Source organism: Mesocricetus auratus, unplaced genomic scaffold, assembly GCF_017639785.1.
Source record: "Mesocricetus auratus isolate SY011 unplaced genomic scaffold, BCM_Maur_2.0 Super-Scaffold_100053, whole genome shotgun sequence".
Taxonomy (NCBI): domain Eukaryota; kingdom Metazoa; phylum Chordata; class Mammalia; order Rodentia; family Cricetidae; genus Mesocricetus; species Mesocricetus auratus.
Genome location: NW_024429230.1, coordinates 4,548,765 through 4,569,629, shown reverse-complemented (window position 1 = coordinate 4,569,629; position 20,865 = coordinate 4,548,765). Strand labels below are relative to the sequence as shown.

Genomic DNA, 20,865 nt, shown 5'->3' with positions numbered 1-20,865 from the left:
AAGGTATGTGCCACCAATGCCTGGCTCTATGGATTGCTAGTATGACTGCTGGGATTAAAGGTATGTATCACCACTGCCTGCCTCTGTGGCTTGTGGCTAGTTTTGCTTTCTGAATCCTCAGGCAAGCTTTATAAATCATAAATAATATATCACTATACTTGAGGAGTTTGAGGGAGGGTCTTGGAACTTGTTATACAGCACAGTCAATGGAGTTAGCTCTGTAAGTCTAATGTCCCCACCTAGAGATGGCTGATTAGAATGTGGGCCACGGGATTTTTGGAGTTGTCAACAGCAGCCTAGATCTTTTCTCTAACAGAGGACCTAGGGCAGACTGTCGGGTTGGGTAGAGTTGGTGATGAGTCTAAGGTTCCTACCTGTAGAAGTGGCTGGGGTGGGTAGCAATGGACTTAGTGTAGCTGCCAGCATGAATCTAGGGTTCCTACTTGGAGATAAGGGGAAGAGGGCATGCTATAGGGATGAGTGGAGTCTGTGGTAAAAATATGGGGTCCGTACCTGCAACAAAGACTTCTGTGATAAAACCATTTGGCCTTGAGCTTTTTCAGTTGGCAGACTTTTAATGACTTCTATTTACTTGAGGGTCATAGTTCTATTACATTTTTAATCTTATCTTGATTTAACTTAGATAACTGTTACTTATCAAGAAATTGTCCATTTCTTTTAGATTTTTGAATTTTTTGGAGGACAGGTTTTTAAAAATATGACCTAATTGTTCTTTGGATTTCCCTGTTGTGAGGCCCTTTTGTTTCTGATTTTTTTTCTTTTTTTTAGTTTTAAATAGCTTGTTTTACATGTCAATCCCAGTTCCCTCTCCCTCCCCTCCTCCCGCACTCCCCTTCCACCCTCCCTCCCACCCTATTGCCAAATCCTTCCACATAGGGGATGTCTAGAGTCTATCATTTTACTCTTGGTAGGGTCAAGGCACTCCCCTAAGAGTCCAGGCTGAGAGAGCATCTCTCTTTGTGCTATAGGCACATGAAGACAGATTGTATACCAGGGATAGACACTGATCCACAGCTCAGAGCCCCATAGGTTGTCCAGGTTCTCACTGACACTCACATTTGGGGGTCCAGATCAGTCCCATTCTGGCCTCCCCACTGTCGGTCTGGGGTCCAAGAGCACTCCCCTGTTCAGATCAGCTGTCTCTGCTGGTTTTGCCAGCCCATTCTTTGCCAATTTGCTCATCATTCCTCTCTCTCTGTCACTGGGTTCCTTGGATTCAGTTCAGTGCTTAGTTGTGTGTTTGCCTCTGCTTCCATCAGTCACAGGATGAAGGCTCCCGGATAGTTATAGACATCAAGTTCATTATCAGGAATGGGCATTCGAGGTGGTCCTTCCACTATTGCTTAGCTTGCCAATTGATGTTATACCTTTAGATCACTCGAGGTCACTCTGGTGCCTGATCTGTCTTCGATCCTATGATTCCCTCTTCCCCCTATTCTACCCCCACCCCTCAACTTCCTGTTCCCCCATGACCAACTCCCTTCCTCTTTACCCCCTCTATTCTTCCCAGGTCCCACTACCCCCCTCGCCCTGTTCCCCATCCATTCAGAGGATCTTGTCTCCATCCTCTTCTCTTGGGTACTATGCATATATGCATATCTTTTAGGTTCTTTCCTGTTTCCCAGACTCTCTATCTGTAGAAGTGCAGACTGGCACTATCCTGATCCATATCTAAAATCCATATATGAGTGAGTACATACCATGTTTGTCTTTTTGCGACTGGGTTACCTCACTCATGATGGTTTCTTCCAGTGCTATCCATTTCCCTGCGAATTTCAAGATTCCATTGTTTTTTTCTGCTGAGTAATACTCCATTGTGTAAATGTACCACATTTTCTCTATCCACTCTTCAGTTGAGGGGCATCTAGGTTGCTTCCAGGTTCTGGCTATTACAAACAATGCTGCTATGAACATAGTGGAGCAGATGCCCTTGTTGTATGAACCTGCCTCATTTGGATAAATGCCGAAGAGTGGAATTGCTGGGTCTAGTGGTAGATTAATTCCCATTTTCCTGAGGAATCTCCATACTGATTTCCAAAGAGGCTGTATGAGTTGGCATTCCCACCAGCAGTGGAGGAGTGTTCCTCTCTCTCCACATCCCCTCCAGCATAAATTGTCTTCGGTGTTTTTGATTCTAGCCATTCTGACAGGAGTAAGATGGTATCTCAGAGTTGTTTTGATTTGCATTTCCCTGATGGCTAAGGATGTTGAGCACTTTCTTAAGTGTCTCTTGGCCATTTTAGCCTCCTCTACTGAGAATTCTCTATTTAGCTCTGTACCCCACCTTTCAAGTGGATCCTTTGGTGTTTTGGAGACTTGTTTCTTGAGTTCTTTGTAAATTTTGGAGATTAGCCCTCTGTCAGATGTGGGGTTAGTGAATATCTTTTCCCATTCTGTGGCCTGCCTTTTTGTCTTTTTGATTGTGTCCTTTGCCTTACAGAAGCTTTTTAGTTTCAGAAGGTCCCATTTGTTAATTGTTGATCTCAGTGCCTGTGCCACTGGTGTTATGTTTAGGAAGTGGTCTCCTGTACCAACTCGTTGAAGAGTATCTCCCACTTTCTCTTCTAAAAGTTTCAATGTGGCTGGATGTATGTTGAGATCTTTGATCCATTTGGACTTAAGTTTTGTACAAGGCGATAAACATGGATCTATCTGCAGTCTTCTGCATACCACTACCCAGTTATGCCAGCACCATTTGTTGAAAATGCTTTCTTTTTCCACTGTACAGTTTTAGCTTCTTTGTCAAAAATCAGGTGTTCATAGGTGTGTGGGTTAAAATTAGGGCTTTCGATTCGGTTCCATTGGTCTACCTGCCTATTTTTGTGCCAATACCAAGCTGTTTTCAGGACTATAGCTCTATAATAGAGCTTGAAGTCAGGTATGGTGATGCCTCCTGAAGTTCCTTTATTGTATAGGGATGTTTTGGCTATCCTGGGCCTTTTGTTTTTCCATATAAAGTTGATTAATGTTCTTTCCAGGTCCTTGAAGAATTGTGATGGAATTTTGATAGGGATTGCATTGAATCTATAGACTGCTTTTGGCAAGATTGCCATTTTTATTATGTTGATCCTACCAATCCAAGAGCATGGGAGATCTTTCCATTTTCTGGTATCTTCTTTGATTTCTTTCTTCAAAGACACAAAGTTCTTGATATACAGGTCTTTCACTTCCTTGGTTAACATTATCCCCAGATATTTGATGCTGTTTTTGGCTATTGTAAAAGGTGATGTTTCTCTGATTTCTTTCTCAGTCACTTCATCATCTGTATATAATAGGGCCACTGATTTTTTTGAGTTTACCTTGTATCCTGCCACATTGCTGAAGGTGTTTATCAGCTCTAGGAGTAACCTTGCGGAGTTTTTTGGGTCACTTATGTAAACTATCATATCATCTGCAAATAATGAAAGTTTGACTTCTTCTTTTCCTATTTGTATCCCCTTTATCTCCTTTTGTTGTCTTATTTCTGTAGCTATGACTTCAAGTACAATATTGAAGAGATATGGAGAGAGTGGACAGCCTTGTCTTGTTCCTGATTTTAGAGGAATTGCTTTGAGTTTCTCTCCATTTAGTTTGATGTTAGCTGTTGGTTTACTGTATATTGCTTTTATTATATTCAGGTACGTTCCTGTTATCCCTGATCTCTCTAGGACCTTTATCATGAAGGGGTGCTGGATTTTGTCAAAGGCTTTTTCAGCATCTAGTGAGATGATCATGTGGTTTTTCTTTCGCAGATTGTTAATATGGTGGATTACATTGATAGATTTTCTAATGTTGAACCATCCCTGCATTCCTGGAATGAAGCCTACTTGATCATGGTGGATGATTTTTCTGATGTGTTCTTGAATCCGGTTTGCAATTATTTTATTGAGTATTTTTGCATCAATGTTCATGAGGGAAATTGGTCTATAGTTCTCTTTCTTAGTTGTGTCTTTGTGTGGCTTGGGTATCAAGGTAATTGTAGCCTCGTAGAAAGAGTTTGGCAGTGAGCCTCCTGCTTCTATAGTGTGGAATACTTTGACGAGTATTGGAATCAGCTCTTCTTTAAATTTCTGGTAGAATTCTGCACTGAAGCCATCTGGGCCTGGGCTTTTTTTGTTTGGGAGACTTTTGATGACTGCTTCTATTTCATTAGGGGTTATAGGTCTGTTTAGATTATTTATCTGTTCTTGATTTAGTTTTGGCAAGTGATATCTATCCAGGAAATTGTCCATTTCCTTTAAATTTTCAAATTTTGTGGAGTACAGATTTTCAAAGTATGCCCTGATGATTCTCTGGATTTCCTCAGAGTCCGTTGTTATGTCCCCTTTCTCATCCCTGATTTTGTTAATTAGCATGTTCTCTCTCTGTCTTTTGGTTAGTTTGGACAGAGGTTTGTCTATTTTGTTGATTTTCTCAAAGAACCAACTCTTTGTTTCATTGATTCTTCTCAATGTTTTCCTGGTTTCTACTTGATTGATTTCAGCCCTCAATTTGATTATTTCCTGGCGTCTGCTCCTCCTGGGGAGTTTGCTTCTTTTTGTTCTAGAACATTCAGCTGTGCTATTAATTCTCTAGTATGACTGTTCTCCAGTTTTTTCATGTGGGCACTTAGTGCTATAAACTTTCCTCTCAGCACTGCTTTCAAAGTGTCCCATAAGTTTGTGTATGTTGTGTCTTCATTCTCATTGAAATCGAGGAAGTCTTTAATTTCTTTTTTTATTTGTTCCTTTACCCAGGGATGGTGCAATTGTGCATTGTTCAATCTCCATGAGTTTGTAGGGTGTCTGCGATTTGTGTTATTGTTGAATTCTAATGTTAATGCATGGTGGTCTGATAAGATGCAGGGGGTTATTCCAATTTTTTTGTATCTGTGGAGATTTGCTATGTTTCCTATTACGTGGTCAATTTTAGAGAAGGTTCCATGTGGTGCCGAGAAGAAGGTATATCCCTTTGTATTTGGGTGGAATGTTCTATAGATGTCTGTTAAACCCAGTTGGGTCATAACTTCTATTAATTCTTTTGTTTCTTTGTTAAGTTTCTGTCTGGAGGTCCTATCTAGCGGTGAGAGCGGAGTGTTGAAGTCTCCTACTATTAGTGTGTGAGATTTTATGTGCAGTTTGAGCTTTAGTAATGTTTCTTTCACGAATGTAGGTGCCTTTGTATTTGGGGCATAGATATTTAAAATCGAGACTTCGTCTTGATGTATTTTTCCTTTGATGAATATGAAGTGCCCTTCTTCATCTCTTTTGATTGATTTTAATTTGAAGCCTAATTTGTTAGATATTAGGATTGCTACGCGCCGCTTGTTTCTTGGGGCCGTTTGATTGGAAGATCTTTTCCCAGCCCTTTACTCTGAGATAACGTCTGTCTTTGGTGTTGAGATGTGTTTCTTGTATGCAGCAGAAGGAAGGGTCCTGTCTTCGTATCCATTCTGCTAGTCTGTGTCTTTTTATAGGTAAGTTGAGGCCATTGACATTGAGGGATATTAATGACCATTGATTGGTGATCCTTGTTTGCGCTTGATTTATTGTTAGTGAAGTTATTTTGTGTAGTTTCTCCTCCCTTTTTCTTTTAGTGTTTTGTAAAGTATGATTCTATATTGCCTGTGTCTTTGTGAATGTAGTTATCTTCCTTGGCTCTAGGTTTTCCTTCTAGCATTTTCTGTAGAGCTGAATTCATGGATACGTATTGTTTAAATCTGGCTTTGTCATGGAATATTTTGTTTTCTCCATCTATGGTAATTGAGAGCTTTGCTGGATATAGTAGTCTGGGCTCGCATCCTTGTTCCCTTAGCGCTTGTAGGACATCTGACCAGGATCTTCTGGCTTTCATCGTTTCCATTGAGAAGTCAGGTGTAATTCGGATAGGTCTGCCTTTATATGTTACTTGGCCTTTTTCTTTAGCTGCTCTTAATATTTTCTCTTTGCTCTGTAGGTTTGATGTTTTGATTATTATATGGCGAGGTGACTTCTTTTTCTGGTCAAGCCTATTTGGTGTTCTGTAAGATTCTTGTACTTTCATAGGCATATCTTTCTTTAGGTTAGGGAAGTTTTCTTCTATGATTTTGTTGAATATGTTTTCTGTACCTTTAAGTTGAAGTTCTTCACCTTCTTCTATACCTATTATTCTCAGGTTTGGCTTCTTCACGGTGTCCCATATTTCCTGAATATTTTGTGTTAAGGATTTGTTGGTTTTGAGATTTTCTTTGGTTGACGATGCTATGTCCTCTAATGAGTCTTCAACACCTGAGATTCTCTCTTCTATCTCTTGTATTCTATTGGTGATGCTTGCATCTGTAATTCCAGACCGTTTACCGAGCTTTTCTATTTCCAGCATCCCTTCATTCTGTGTTTTCTTTATCGTTTCTATTTCAGCTTTCAATCCTTCAACTGTTTGAGCTGTTTCCTTAATTTTCTTGGTTGTTTTTTCTTGGTGCTCTTTAGATTCTTTGAGAGATTTGTTTATTTCTTGAATTTTTCCCCCATTTCATGGATTTTTTTGTTTGTTTTTTCTTCTATTTCTTTAAGGGATTTCCTCGTTTCTTCTTTGAGGCTCTCCATCAGCTTCATGAAATAATTTTTAAGGTCTGTCTCCTCTTCTTCATCTATGTAGTGCTTTTCAGGTCTTGCTGGTGTTGGATCCCTGGATTCTGGTGGGGTCGTGTTGGTGTTTCTATTGCTGAGTGATCTCTTATTCTGTCTTCTTCCCATCTCTTCTTCCAGTGGGTGCTGGTGGGGGCTTTCTGTTTCCACTGGTCTCCTTCCTTACTGCAGCTGAAGCTGAAGCTGGCCTCGCTGGGGTTGGGGTCTTGGAGGGGCTGATCTCTTTCCTGAAGCTGGGCTCGCTGGGTTGGGGTCTTGGAGGGGCTGATCTCTTTCCTGTGTGGGCGGCTCTTCTGAAGCTGGGCTCGCTGGGTTGGAGTCTTGGAGGGGCTGATCTCTTTCCTGTGTGGGCGGCTCTTCTGGAAGCCAGGAGCTGCCCCGAAGATGGAGGGGGATGGGTGATGGGCGGGTGGTCCCAGCCGGGGACCCAATCTCACCTGAAGCTGGGCTCGCTGGGTTGGGGTCTTGGAGGGGCCTGTGTGGGTGGTTCTTCTGGAAGCCGGGAGCGGCCCCAAAGATGGAGGGGGATGGGTGATGGGCGGGTGGTCCCAGCCGGGGACCCAATCTCACCTGAAGCTGGGCTCGCTGGGTTGGAGTCTTGGAGGGGCTGATCTCTTTCCTGTGTGGGCGGCTCTTCTGGAAGCCGGGAGCGGCCCCGAAGGTGGAGGGGGATGGGTGATGGGCGGGTGGTCCCAGTCGGGGAGCCAATCTCACCTGAAGCTGGGCTCGCTGGGTTGGGGTCTTGGAGGGGCTGCTGTTTCTGATTTTTTTAATTCAAATATTCTGTCTTTTCGTTAGTTTGGTTAAGAGTTTATTCATAGTATTGGTTTTCTCAAAGAACCAACTTTTGTTTCATTATTTGTATTTCCCTTTGTTTCTATTTCTATTCTGTTTGCTTTAGCTAACCAATCAAACAAACTTTTGACACCTTTTTAACTGTATGAGCTTCCATATTAAATCTATAATCTCCATCCTCTGAGCCTGTTTCCATAAACACAGTCTGATTCACTTTTATATTCCTTCCATATTGTCCTACACCCTTAAAATCCATTCACATACATATTTCCAAGACTTCCCCTTGAATGGATTAACAAACTCAGTAATCTCTTTAGTGGTAACACACCTCCTTATGGGACTACACTTTCTATCTCTCTTCTAGCAGTCTTCGTGGCTTTAAGTCTGATTATAGATGTAGAAGAAAACTATTGATGGACCCTGAGGAACATCAATATTGTCTTGCCTGGCAACTCCTTCAGGGAAAGCTATTTCTCATTGAAGAGACAGTAAAGGGTTAATCTCTTCAGATAAATGGAGGGCAGGGCCTTCAGGTGGTGAAATTCTTAATGGGGCATCTTTTCCTAAGGGTGGAAAGACTTATCAAATGAGATAAACCCTTAAGAATCTAGTGGTTCAGGACTGGAGGGATAGTTCACTGCTTAAGGGCATTGATAGGCTCTTCAAGGGGTCATGAGTTCAATTCCCAGCATCCACATGGTAGTTCACAGCCATCTATTGGGATCTGATGACCTCTTCTGGCATGCAGATGTACAGGCAGATAGAGCACCATATACATAAATATTTTAAAATTATTTTTTAATTAAGAAAAATAAAGTTGGGGTTCAAGTTATTAGTCACATTAGGGTCCTTCTACACATCTTCACCCCAAGTTATAGTATTCCTTTCTTTACCAATTAATGCCCTTACATTAACTGCTGGCATCCTCTGAGGACTTGAATTTTCTCTGTAATTTAGTGAATCTTATAATTCAGTTTTATTTTCTGAAATTTGGGTTCTGTGACTGGGAGAGGGAAGCTTTTCTTCAAGGTCACCTTAGAAAACCTTGCACTAATTATACACATTTGGAGCAAGTCAATTTATCACTGTGTCCATTGTTGTCCTTTACTGTATTCCGAGATGCTAGAACTGAGTGTTTTTATCACATAGCTCATCCTTTTTCTTTATCATTTCATCTAGAGATGCTAGGAACAACCAACCATCATCATTATTTTCCTTATTTTTCCACAAAATACTAAAAGTTTTACATAGGTGAATCTCATAATAGGTGAATCAGGATGTTCAAATTGTTTTCACAATTTTGTTAAATGAACTAAAAAATGGTGTGTTGAAAACCAAAAATATCCATCATGCGTACCCTGATAATTTTATATCTCAAAAAGAATTTTTAGAAATGACTATTAAAAGGTGGTAATAACCTGAAAGGGAATAATTTCCACCATGTTCTAAGTATCGATAGAAACTACAAGAAGCAAGAAAGCAAATAATTTTCTATGAAATAAATCAATAAGATAGTAGCCAATCACCTAAAAGGTCTTAGAGACTTTTATTAATCGAAGAGTTTTTAGGCATTTATACGCTGGAGCATTGATTCCATGAGAGAAGATTCACCCAAAAACACCTATAAGACTTATACAGCAGAGTTGGGTACAGCTCTGAAGCTCTATCTGTGAGCATTTCCCTGTTGTCTTTAGCACTAATTGTATTAGATACTTTCTCAAATTTTCTCTACCTTTCACCAACTCCCTCTTACAGCACAAGTCTACTAAAAATCTTTATTTCCCAGATGAATTGTATCATAAATTCTACTTCAAGCTTAGTCAAACTCCCTCAGTCATAAGTCCTTTGTTGCTTCCACTCCATCTCCTGTAGTATTTGAACTAAAGTGTTTTTATGTGTGGTAGTCTTTGAGGTCTTCTCATTGTAACTATTACAGATGAAAAACACATGTCCTTCGCTCCATCCTTCCTTATCCCAGGAGAGGATAGATATTTTTAGGACATTTTAGTTTTAATTAGAAAACTTAATATTAATAAAATTAATTTTTAAAACAGCTGCTACAGATCTATTCATTGAGTCACGTAGGAGGAGAGGTATCCCAAATTCCCTTGGAGTGCTGGTGTCTGAATATGGAGTCAGGATGACAAAACTGTGGCAATAGGAGGACTACCTTTCATCCATAGAGTCAGTCAGAGAGGAAAACCCACAGACTAGCCATTAAAAACAAAGTCTAATTATTTTTGTTAAATGCATTTTGATGTTTATATGAACAAATACACGCATGGAATCAACACCTTAACCTTCAGATCACACTTGTGACATATAAATTAATACTAGTCTTAATTTTCAGGGGGAATAATTAAGTTTGAAGAAGCTAATCCAGAGTCTTAAAATTGATCAATTTATCAAGAGAATCTGAATTCAGCTCTTTGCAGCATCAATATCTGCACCTTCCACACCTACATTAGATTTTCTACTACATAAACACTAGCACAATTTTTATCTGAAAGTACAGGATTTATATTGGAATGCATATCTATATCCAAAAATCCTTCATATGTTCATAAGTGTCTGTGTAAACGAGTTAAAAACATTTTAGACAATCCCAAATTCTATCAATTTCACTATTTTTATCTAAGTGTTCAAATTCAGAAACACTACATCCGAAAAAGCAGAAATCAACCTCAAAGAGTTTGACTTTTTAAGGTCCTAAAACTATCAAAACTGATTTGAAAGAAAACAAATTGTAATGATCTTATTTCCAGATCAGTTGACAAGTGCTCACTGGAGGTGAAAATGATGAGGGAGTGAGGACTGAATTCCTGTTTTCATTGCTTCTCTGACCTTCACAGACATTACTGAAAATGTGGGTGTGAATGAAAGGATATACTGTTTATTATATAGTACTACATTCAAGTATGAATACAGTTTTCAGAGTGGACATCGCTGGGCGGTGGTGGCGCACGCCTTTAATCCCAGCACTCGGGAGGCAGAGGCAGGCGGATCTCTGTGAGTTCGAGGCCAGGCCGGACCGACAGCCTCAAAATAATACAGAGAAACCCTGTCTCGTAAAAATAAAAAAAAACAGAGTGGACATCTCTTCTGGTAGCATTTATATATTCATTGATCAGAAAATTAGTGGAGTAAGAACAGAATCAATTCATTAAGTACAAATGCCATTGTATCCTCTGTTAAATTCACCATTTTATTTTTGTAAATTTTTCATTTTAAATTCATTTCTTCATTCAAGTCTATCTCTCTAAATAGAATTACCATGCATTACCAAGAAAGTCAGAGTTAACAGCTGTGGACCCGAAACAACAAGCCATCAGTGTTTCTCCAAGTTAGGCTCTCATTCTGTCTCATCCTAGAGGGAGGCAAACTCCTTCCCAGGAAACCAAATAGAGACAGTGATTCCACATAGCCACATACCCCATTATACAGGTTGGAAAACAGACTCTTCCCAGTCCTTCACTGTTGTAAGTCAGAGACCAGCATATCAGAGCATCAGGTTCCAGAAAGGAGCTGACACAAGATTGCCACATTAAGCGACAGAGTCTTGTGGGAAGGGCCCACCATCAGGCCTTGAAGTGGGAGTGAATTAGAAGGAGCTCATATCAGAGGCATGGTGGGACCATGAAGGGTGAGGCAGCCTTGCCTTCATTGGGAGAGACACTTAAAGTGGGGAAGTAGCAGAGATGTATGCTATGTACAGCATGATATGGGCTCTAAAAGGAGAACTACACCTGTAAGTGGCCCTCAGAGACACCCTACAGAACAAAGTTTGTTACTTTTATAGGCTTTCAGGGGGTAACAAAGCCCTCACTGTTTCATTGTCAGATGCAGTCTACATGTATCCTAGTTTGCTTTCTACTGCTGTGATAAATGTCATAACCCAAAGAAACTTGGTTAGGAAAGAGTTTATGTGACTTATACATCACACTCACAGTCCATCATTGAAGGAAGCTAGTGTAGGAACTCAGACAGAAACAGAGGCCATGGAAGAAAGCTCCTGTTCAACTACCTTTCCTAATCCCACAGAACCACCTGCCCAAGGGCAGCACTGCCCAAAGAGGGCTGAACCCTCCTGCATCAATCATAACTCAAGAAAATGACATACAGACATGCTTACAGACAGTTCTGATGGAAGATTTTCCTCAGTCGATGTTTCTTATTCCCATGTGACTCTATTGGGCAAAACCAGCCAGCATGCCAAGGGAAACAAAAGACTTGGGTGCCTAGTAGGGGCATGAATTTATCTTGCCATTGAAAGCAAGAGGAATTGGCTTCATTCTCCCCCTATCGACCCACCCACACAGCCTGAATGCTCAAAGTAGGGTTGTCCTTACAGAGGACAGATTACTGGAGAGTGTGGCCAGATTTCTGGGAGGTAGAGCAGCAAGTAGATGGTCACTTATATAACATCTACCATTGATTATTGTCTCAAGATATTATCGGGATCAATGGGAGAGAAAAACCCAATGAAAGAGTTCCTGCGAGGCTACCTTAAATACCCTTCCCTGATAATCAGATTGATGACTACCTTAAATGCTATCCTAGAGACTTCATCCAGTGGCTGATGGAAGCAGAGGCAGGCACCCACAGGTAAACACTGAACCGAACTCCTGGAACCCAGTTGCAGAGAGGGAGGAATGATGAGCAATGGGGTCAAGACTGGGCTGGTAAAACCCACAGAAACAGCTGATCTGAACAAGGGGTAGCTCATGGATCCCAGACTGATGGCTGAGAAGCCAGCGTGGGACTGATTAAGGCCCCCTAAATTTGGGTGTCAGTAAGGAGGCCTCAGCAATCTATGGGACCTTGGGTAGTAGATCAGTATTTCTCCCATCATCCAAATGGACTTTGGGAGCCCATTCCACATGGAATGATGCTCTCTCAGCCTAGACATATGGAGGAGAGCCTAAGCCCTGCTCTGTATTATATGACAGACTTTGGATACCCCCATGGAGGGCCTCACCCACCCTGGGTAGTGGAGTTGGGATTGGATGGGGGTTTGGGAGAAGTGGGAAGCAGGGGGAAGGGGAGGGAGAGGGAGCTGAGAATGACTTGTGAAGTAAGTTTTTTTCTAATTTAAATAAAAAATAACAAAAAAGAGAAAGAGCTAGGACAAAAGTCTGTTTAAACAGTATAACTGTTGTTTTGAAAATAATAGTGGTTTTGTGTCCTAAAGGATAAGCCCATTGCTGGGGTTGTGGCAGGGACCTGTAGAAACACACACTCCATGCTATTACTAAAGCCAAGATTTAGAGATTGGAAACAGGTTACAGTTCCTATAGCCAATGTTTAATCAAATTTGGTTGTCACAGCCATCCCAAGAAAGATACACTTACCAGTCCCTAATACGTCAATTAAAAGAGTCAGTTCAAATGCAGAAAATAGAAAAAGGAGATTTTCACAGTAAGTGATGTTGGATATGTGTGTTTGTGTTAAAAGAATGAGAGATAAATGAGGAAGAAAAAGAGCTAAAGAATATCTGTTGGTGGGTGTAATGCACATTATGTGCTACTTAAGCTCACTGAGGAGCTGACTCTGGAAGCTATGTTGCTCCCCTCCACACACACACTTTATACCCAAGTATGTTTAATATCAAGTGTACTCCAAGAATCTATGTCTGGGAATGGGCTTACCCAGAACTCTGTAATAGGGGTCAAGAAAAGTCAGACAGACCAAGGGTGAAAACACTGATTTCTTGAGCTGAACCATTTCCAACACAGGTTACTGTGTTTTATTACATGACATAAAATGCCTGTAGTGAGAAAGAGAAGGCAGAAGCTCAGCTGTGGGAAGCTCAGACACAGAGAGTGAGATCATTCAGGAGCTCCAGCTGGATACCTAAATGTCTATGGTCAATATCTGCTAGATGTTGTAAGTGCCTGGTTTAGAAATGTCACCTCTACCTGTGGCTTTTTGTCCTTTTATCAGGAAGTCTCATCTGAGAAGACACTGTGTTCCTGGGACTGCCTGTATTAGTGGTTTGCACTGGCAACCTCAGTGATGCTTCCTCAGTCAAATGCTAAGTGATTTTATTTTATGTATATAACTGTTTCTCTGCATATATGTATGAGCACGTTGTGCATGCCTGGTGATCACTGAGGCCAAAAGAAAGAATTAAATTTCCTGGAACTGGAGTTAGAAATACATGTGATCTGGCATGTGGGTGATTGGGAACAGAACTTGGTCCTTGACTAGAAAAGCAAGAGCTATTACCTCTGACCCATTTCTCCAGGCCCAATTCTGTGGGATGTTTTGAGCACCTGATTTGACCATGTTTTGCTGTCTATCTGTCTGTCTGTCCAGCCATGTGTCACTAGATATCTATTCTTTTACTTTGGTTTGCCATGTACTTAATAAACATACTCATTCAAAACTGAAAGTGTAATTATCGTGGATCATTCCCCAGACCAAAAAAAAAAATAGGGATAAATAATATACAGGGATATAATTAGCCTGAGACATGTATGGCTACTAAAGAACAAATCGTATATCTAACATGAAAGAAGAGATAATTTGAACTTTTAGTGAAATTTTTATGATTTATCTACTTTTGCTTCATATGCACTATTATTTTGCCTGCATGTATATATGTATGAAGGCATCAGATCCCCTGGAGTTGGATTTACAACGGCCTGAGTTGTGAGTGCTGGGAATTGAAGACCTTTTGAAGAGCAGCCAATGCTCTTAACCAATGAACCATCTCTCCAACCCCAATAATATCCAATCTCCCATAAAATATAATGAATAATATAATTAATAAAATATATTGAATAAAATAAGATAATATGATATTCTGCTGTTTGAGAACAAGAGACAAAACGTTTATAGCTTGTACTTGTCATTCTGGCACAGGTCAAAAAAGTAAGAAATTATATATTAAGCACTCAGAAATATTTATTATTGCTAAATAAGCATGAAACAAATTGGAAAAAGTACTATAAAAACGATTTCCATTGTTCATATACATTGTTAAGGATCAACCGTTGAGTCATGTTACAATGCTACTGTTAATTTTTAGAGAGACTTCTAACTTCCTCTGAAGGTGGCTGAACCAGGTGACTTCACCAAAAAAGATTGATAAAATCTCCAATTACCCCATGTTATCACCAGCACATATTTTCCTTTTGTCGTCATCGTCATCCTTATCCTCATCCTCACCATCATCTCCTATCCTACTTTTGTATAAAGCAATATTGTGGTTTTGATATTCATTTCACTAATAACAGATGTTGATTATATTTCAGAAATTTCTTAGTCATTTATATATCTTTTTTCTCTACAATGCTTGAAGTTTTTTAACTAAAAGCATTTTGTTCATACAATATATTTTGATCATGTTTTCCCCCTCCCAATTCCTCCAAGATCCTTATCACCTTCCTATTCACCCAACTTGTTGTATGCTCTCTCTCCTTCTCTCTCATTCAAATAAAAACAAAAAAAGAGTACACAAAAACAGGAACTAAAATATATAATCAAAAGACTAGTAAGACAAAAATGCTATGGACAAGTTTCTGTGTTGGACAACTATACGAGCTTAACTTTAGTGTGGTTAAGATAGCCTGTGAAATACTAATTGCAGATAATTTCTTGGGTAGGAGTGGGAACCCATATCCATTTCCCCCTCTCAGTGCTGTGACTATATCTTCCACCTTTTTAAGACCTGTGCATAGTGCCACAAGCTTGGTAGTTAATACAGGTATCAGTCGTGTTGTGTCTGGAAGACACTGTTTTCTTAGAGTCATCCATCATCTCTTGCTCTAAGAATCTTTCCACCCCTGCTTCTGAATAGACCCCAGATCTATGAGAGAAAGGGGTTGATTAAAGCATAACATTTGGGATTTGAGTTTTTCAAAGTCTCTCACTCTCTGCATATTGTCCACTTGTGGGTCTGTAGGTTATTTACATTTACCAGAAGGATAAACTTCTCTGATGATGACTAAGTGATGCTCTGATTGAATATAGCAGGATGACAAAAGGAGTTTTATTGCTATTTTCCTATAGCGCAAGAGTAGTATTGATTTTTCCCTCAGTCTCATGGCTTATCCATTCTCAGGTTCCTGGCCACTTGAACAATGGGTTCTAGCTCATGGAATGGGCCTTAAATTCAATCAAAAAGTAATTGGGTACTCCCATGATGGTTTCATACTATTTCACTAGTCTATCTTGCAACAATTCATCAGTAAATATTGGGGAGAAACCAGTGGTAATGTGTGAGACATTAACTGGGTTTTACATGTACAATTAATAGATGGATATTATATGTATATGGAGAATTAATAAAGAATGTCAATGAATGCTCTGCTCAGAATCTTCCTTAAGGCAGTTTTAATGTACTTGTTCCTCAGGCTAGAGATGAAGTGATTCAAGATAGGTGTGACTGCAGTGTTCATCGAGGAGGCCACTGCATTACTTCTTGGGAAAAGTGACAGAGATGAGCTGAAATACACCCCTAGTCCTGTTCCATAAAACAGACAAATAACAGACAAATGAGACCCACAGGTGGAGAAGGTCTTGTGCTGCCCACTTGATGATGATGATTGCATGTTGGAGGAAACTATTTTAAAGTAAGATAAAATGATTCCTGAAATAGGAAGTAACCCAAAGAGAGCACCTACACAGTATCTGACTATGTTATTGGTAAAAAATATCCAAACAGGAAAGCTTAAGTAGTTCAGAAGGACCACAGAAGAAGTCGGAAATTTAAAAAAATCCTTAGAGTTGGAAAAATTTAATAATGCATCATTAAGTCCACAAGGCTAAGGAAAAAAGAACCTAGAATTAAGACACCACAGTGACTGGGATTCATAATGACCCGATAATACAGAGAGTGGCAGATGGCCACAAACCTGTCATATGACATCACAGCCAGAAGCATGTCATCCATACATGCAAAAACTACATACATTGACATCTGTGTCAGGCAGCCCACATAGGAGATGACTGGGCAGTGAGTCTGGATGTCCACAGTGGTGGAGATGAAACCAATATCAACCATGGACAGATTGGAGAGGAAGAAGTACATGGGTGTATGGAGATGGGAGACAGAGCTAACTTTCAGGATGATGAGCAGGTTTCCAAACAGGGTCAAGATGTATATGGACAAGGATAGGCCAAAGAGAACAGGCTGTAGGTATGGATCCTCTGAGAGTTGAATTAAGTGGAATTCTGGTACAGATGTTGTGTTCTGCATGTTTTTATAATCTTTTGGAAGAAATAAAAAATGTTGTTAACAATGGGACCAGTATGTATGTAGAACTTCTTTACAATTTGAGTCAAGTAAGTACAAATGTTGATTATTTTTCTCAAGCGTACTGTGACATCATCAATAAATACTCAGTTGTGGCAAATGTCATGCTGGAAATAGTGTTTTGTCCTTAGCGCACATTGAATACAGTAATCTAGATGATGTGAGGCCAGAATTACTGTAAGTAGCTGGCCTGTAGTCACAGAAAAAGGAGGCCAAAAAGTTCAAGTTAGAGGTAGTAAGTTATATCAATATACAAAATATATTCACATAATGAGGAACATTCATAGAAAATTTAATTAATAAACTTGGTCATATGATAGTTAAGGTGTGTCAGATTACTATTAACATGTCCTAATTTACATAAATAGCAGAGAAAAATAATTCAAAACAAATATGTCATTCTTTGGTTCTGCCGTGGTTTGGTTTAATTTTGGTTTCTATTTCATTATTTTTAAATTTCAAATTATAACATATTAAAAAAATTCTTCCATTTCACCTCTTCAGACTCCCCATATAACTCACCCCACTCTGTTTCACATTCTTAGCTTTGTGTCCATTCATAATTTTATGCCTATATGTATATTTTCATGGAATACTATTCATATAGTTTTAAGAAAATATCCAGAGGTCTTAACAGTAGGTATCTTTTTAGCCTTTCATGTTTTCAAACTACAGATGATGTAGGGAACTGACCTGGTTTCCTCATTGGACACTTAGTGGCTGAGACTCGAATGGTGGAGGATGTTGACAGCATTAAAAATATCCAGAAAAATAAAACACAGAATGTATATATCTACAAATCCAGCACTTCAAAGGGTGCAGCCAAATGAGTGCATATTTGCTGAAATCCTTCAGGGAACATGATAAGACCATGTCTCAACGTACAAAAAAGACAATATGGACCTAGGGAACTAGAACAGCCTGAGCTGAATTATGGTTTCAATGTTCTCAGACTGTTCCAATTGTAAATCAGATGAATACCCGCAGTTCACACAGCAGAGATGAACATTCCCTTATAAAAGATCCAGAAACCATGAGGCCAAATTTTTTAACACATGGACCAATTTTTAAGAATAAAGTATTATGAAATGACTGTTTACTAAAAACATCATGTTGTGTTGTAATCAGGCAAGTAATTCAGACAAGAGTTCACTCATTTCTACCTGGCCACCTACTACATGTTACACAGCAATACTATCTTTGTCTGTTATCTTGTATAAAATAATTATTATCCAGCTTATTATTTTGGGATTCGGAAGAACTATTCAGATGAAGTAAGAGCCATAAAATATAGAACTCATATGTTCCAACCAGGGAAGTCCTTAGTCTCTCAAACACATCCTAGCTTTCTTCAAAAGTAAAGTTACTGAATCACCCTCACCAGCATAGCCACAGAAATTTACTATGATTAGGAAGCAACTTAGTTGGGCATGTTTTCTGCTCTCATGGGTCACAGGAAGAGACACTGTGGATAGTTCAATGATAATTTGAGGACTGCCATCGCAACTAAGAACATCAAATCCCAATAGAGAGGCTCAAATTTTTATAACAGTTATTATGCCATCATGCTGTGAAAATTATCACAGGAAGAAATAATAATTCTTGTACTCTCTTCTCCATCCTTAATTCCCTTAGAACTTACATGAATAAACTGTGGGCCTGCAGGTCATGATGAAGGGTGGATATGACAAACCTCCACTGTCTGTTGTCTGGGGATGACTCAAGCTCACTATTGAATACCAAAGTGATCATAATAGCAAGAGCTTTCTAATGTAGAGCACTGTAGAAACAGCAAACATGGTTATATAGTCCTGGATTACAGATCAAACTGATGACCTACAGGAATGGCTAATTATTCCTACATAATTTTAGAAACTCAATGCACAGAGCTGGTAATTACTCATACTGGTCCACAATATTGCAATCTCTAAGGAATTTCTGGGATTGACAGAGGAAGCAGGAGAGATGTTGAATGTTCTCAAGAGGTTAGTTATGAGGATTTTGTTTACTTACTAAATTTTACAGTTCCTGATTTATTTCAGTTTAGGATCTCTTTAGTAATTTTTATTATTATTATTATTATTATTATTAAATTTTACTAAATGCTCTCTTCTGTGTATGCAGAAACTTGTTTCTTTCCTGTATGGCAATCTGAAGGCCAGAAATTCACCATGATTATTGCCAAGATTCATGCCAGAGAGATCTTTGACTCTTGGGGAATCCCACTGTTGAGATTCATCTCTGCACCTCAAAAGGTATCTTCCAAACTACTTTGACCAACAGTGCCTCCACTTGTTGTGCCAACCAAGAGAGGGACCCCCAAAGCTTCAAGAAGCCAAGACACCTGAACCCAAGCACAAGAATGTTTTTATTTTGAAAAATCAGCTATCTGTGGCTCCACTCTGTCTGGAGAGTGGGAGCCCCAAACCACAAATGCAAATTATTTTTAAGAGCAAAAGGGGAAGTATAAAAAAGAGGGTGGGAGAAAGGGTCATGATACCCATGATCCCATGTTACAAAATTTCATACAAAATTATAAATTTTCTATAGAAGTTTTTCAAAAGACAAAAGGTATTGAACAAAGAAGCTACAACTGTTGTTTATTCAAGTGTGGCTGGTGGTGACACAGTTGGTGATGGGTTTAAGTTCCCTTTTTATTGAGGGAATGGTTTGAGGCCTCCTGTCATGTAACCTAGGGTCAGAGTTCCCTTGCTTAGTTAGTGTTTTTTCATTTTTCTCATTACAGACTGACACATATAAGTCCCTAGAACTCACTGACAATGGTAAGTTGTGCTTCTTGGGAAAGGGTCTAAAAGGCAGTTGAACACATCAGTAAGACTATTGCACCTGCTCTGAGTAGAAAGAAACTGGATGTTGTGGAACAAGAGAAGATGGACAAACTGATCATTGAGATGGACAGCACTGAAAATAAATCTAAATTTGGTGCAAATGCCATATTGGAAATGACTCTGCCTGACTTAAAAGCTGGCACCGTTGATAGTGGGATGTCCCTGTGCCCACTCATCACTGGCTTCTCTGGTACCCCCGAAATCATCCTGCAGGTTCCAACTTTCAATGTGATCTATGGTGGTTCTATTGCTGGCAACACACTGGCCCTGCAAGAGTTCATGACACTGTGGACATGTCCAGGTTTCTGGTAAGCCATAAATAGTGGAGCAAAGATTTCCCACAACCTGAAGAATGTTAAAAAGAAGAAATAAAGGAAGGAAGCTACCAATGTGAGTGATGAGGACAGGTTTGAGCATAACATCATAGAGAACAAAGAATACTTGGAGCTACTGAAGGCTCCATTGTTAAGGCCAACTACATTGACCAGGGTGTCACATGGCAGCCTGTGAGTTCCTCAGATCTGGAAAGTATGACCTGGGTTTCAACAGGTAAATCACTCTGGACCAGACTGCTGACCTGTATAAGTCCTTCCCCTGGGAGTTTCCTGTGGTGTCCATTAAAGACCCTATTGAATAGGACAACTAGGAAGCTTGGCAGAAATGCACAGCTATTTCAGGCATTCAGGTGATTGCAGATGATCTCATGGTAACCAAGTGTAAGTGGATTGCCAAGGCTGTGACAGAGAAGTCCTACAAATACCTCCTGCTCCAAGTTAACGAGAATGGCACAAGGATCAAGTCTCTGCAGGAGTGTAAGCTGGCCCAGTCCAATGGTTGGTGCATCAACAAATTCCATTGCTATGGGGACACTGAGGATAATTTCATCACTGACCTTGTGGTGGGGTACTGCACTGGGCAGATCAATACTGGTTCCCCTTGGTGATCCGAGCCCCCAGCCAAATACAATCAGATGCTTAGAATCTAGGAAAGATAGTCAGTGATATGCAGCTTGCTTGCAGTTCCTGCAAGAATCCACTGAAAAAGTAAGGCATAGACTGGAGATCCCTGGATCGCCAATTGCTTAGACCCTGTACTTGATGTCATGGAAATGGCTGAAGGTTGGTCCTGTGATGGTCCCTCCCATGCCACAGCTTCCTTACATGTTCTAAGCCACATTTGACTACCTGGAGCCCCGCTAGAAACTGCAGCTTTGAAATCATGTAGTTTGTCCAAATCATTTTTTCTGTCACATAACTTACCAGCTCATGTCTGAACCCTGATAACTCCAGTGTAATCTCTAGGGTTGCCACAGACAAGACCCTACCTTAGTGGTTCTACATGCAAAATAAAACCTCAA

General features: G+C 39.9%; 2 pseudogenes; one reads left to right on the top strand and one right to left on the bottom strand.

The window, feature by feature from the left end:
• Positions 1-15,685: 15,685 nt before the first annotated feature.
• Positions 15,686-16,602, bottom strand: LOC101837818 (annotated as a pseudogene).
• Positions 16,603-18,830: 2,228 nt separating this feature from the next.
• LOC101843092 lies at positions 18,831-20,493 on the top strand (annotated as a pseudogene).
• Positions 20,494-20,865: the final 372 nt, after the last annotated feature.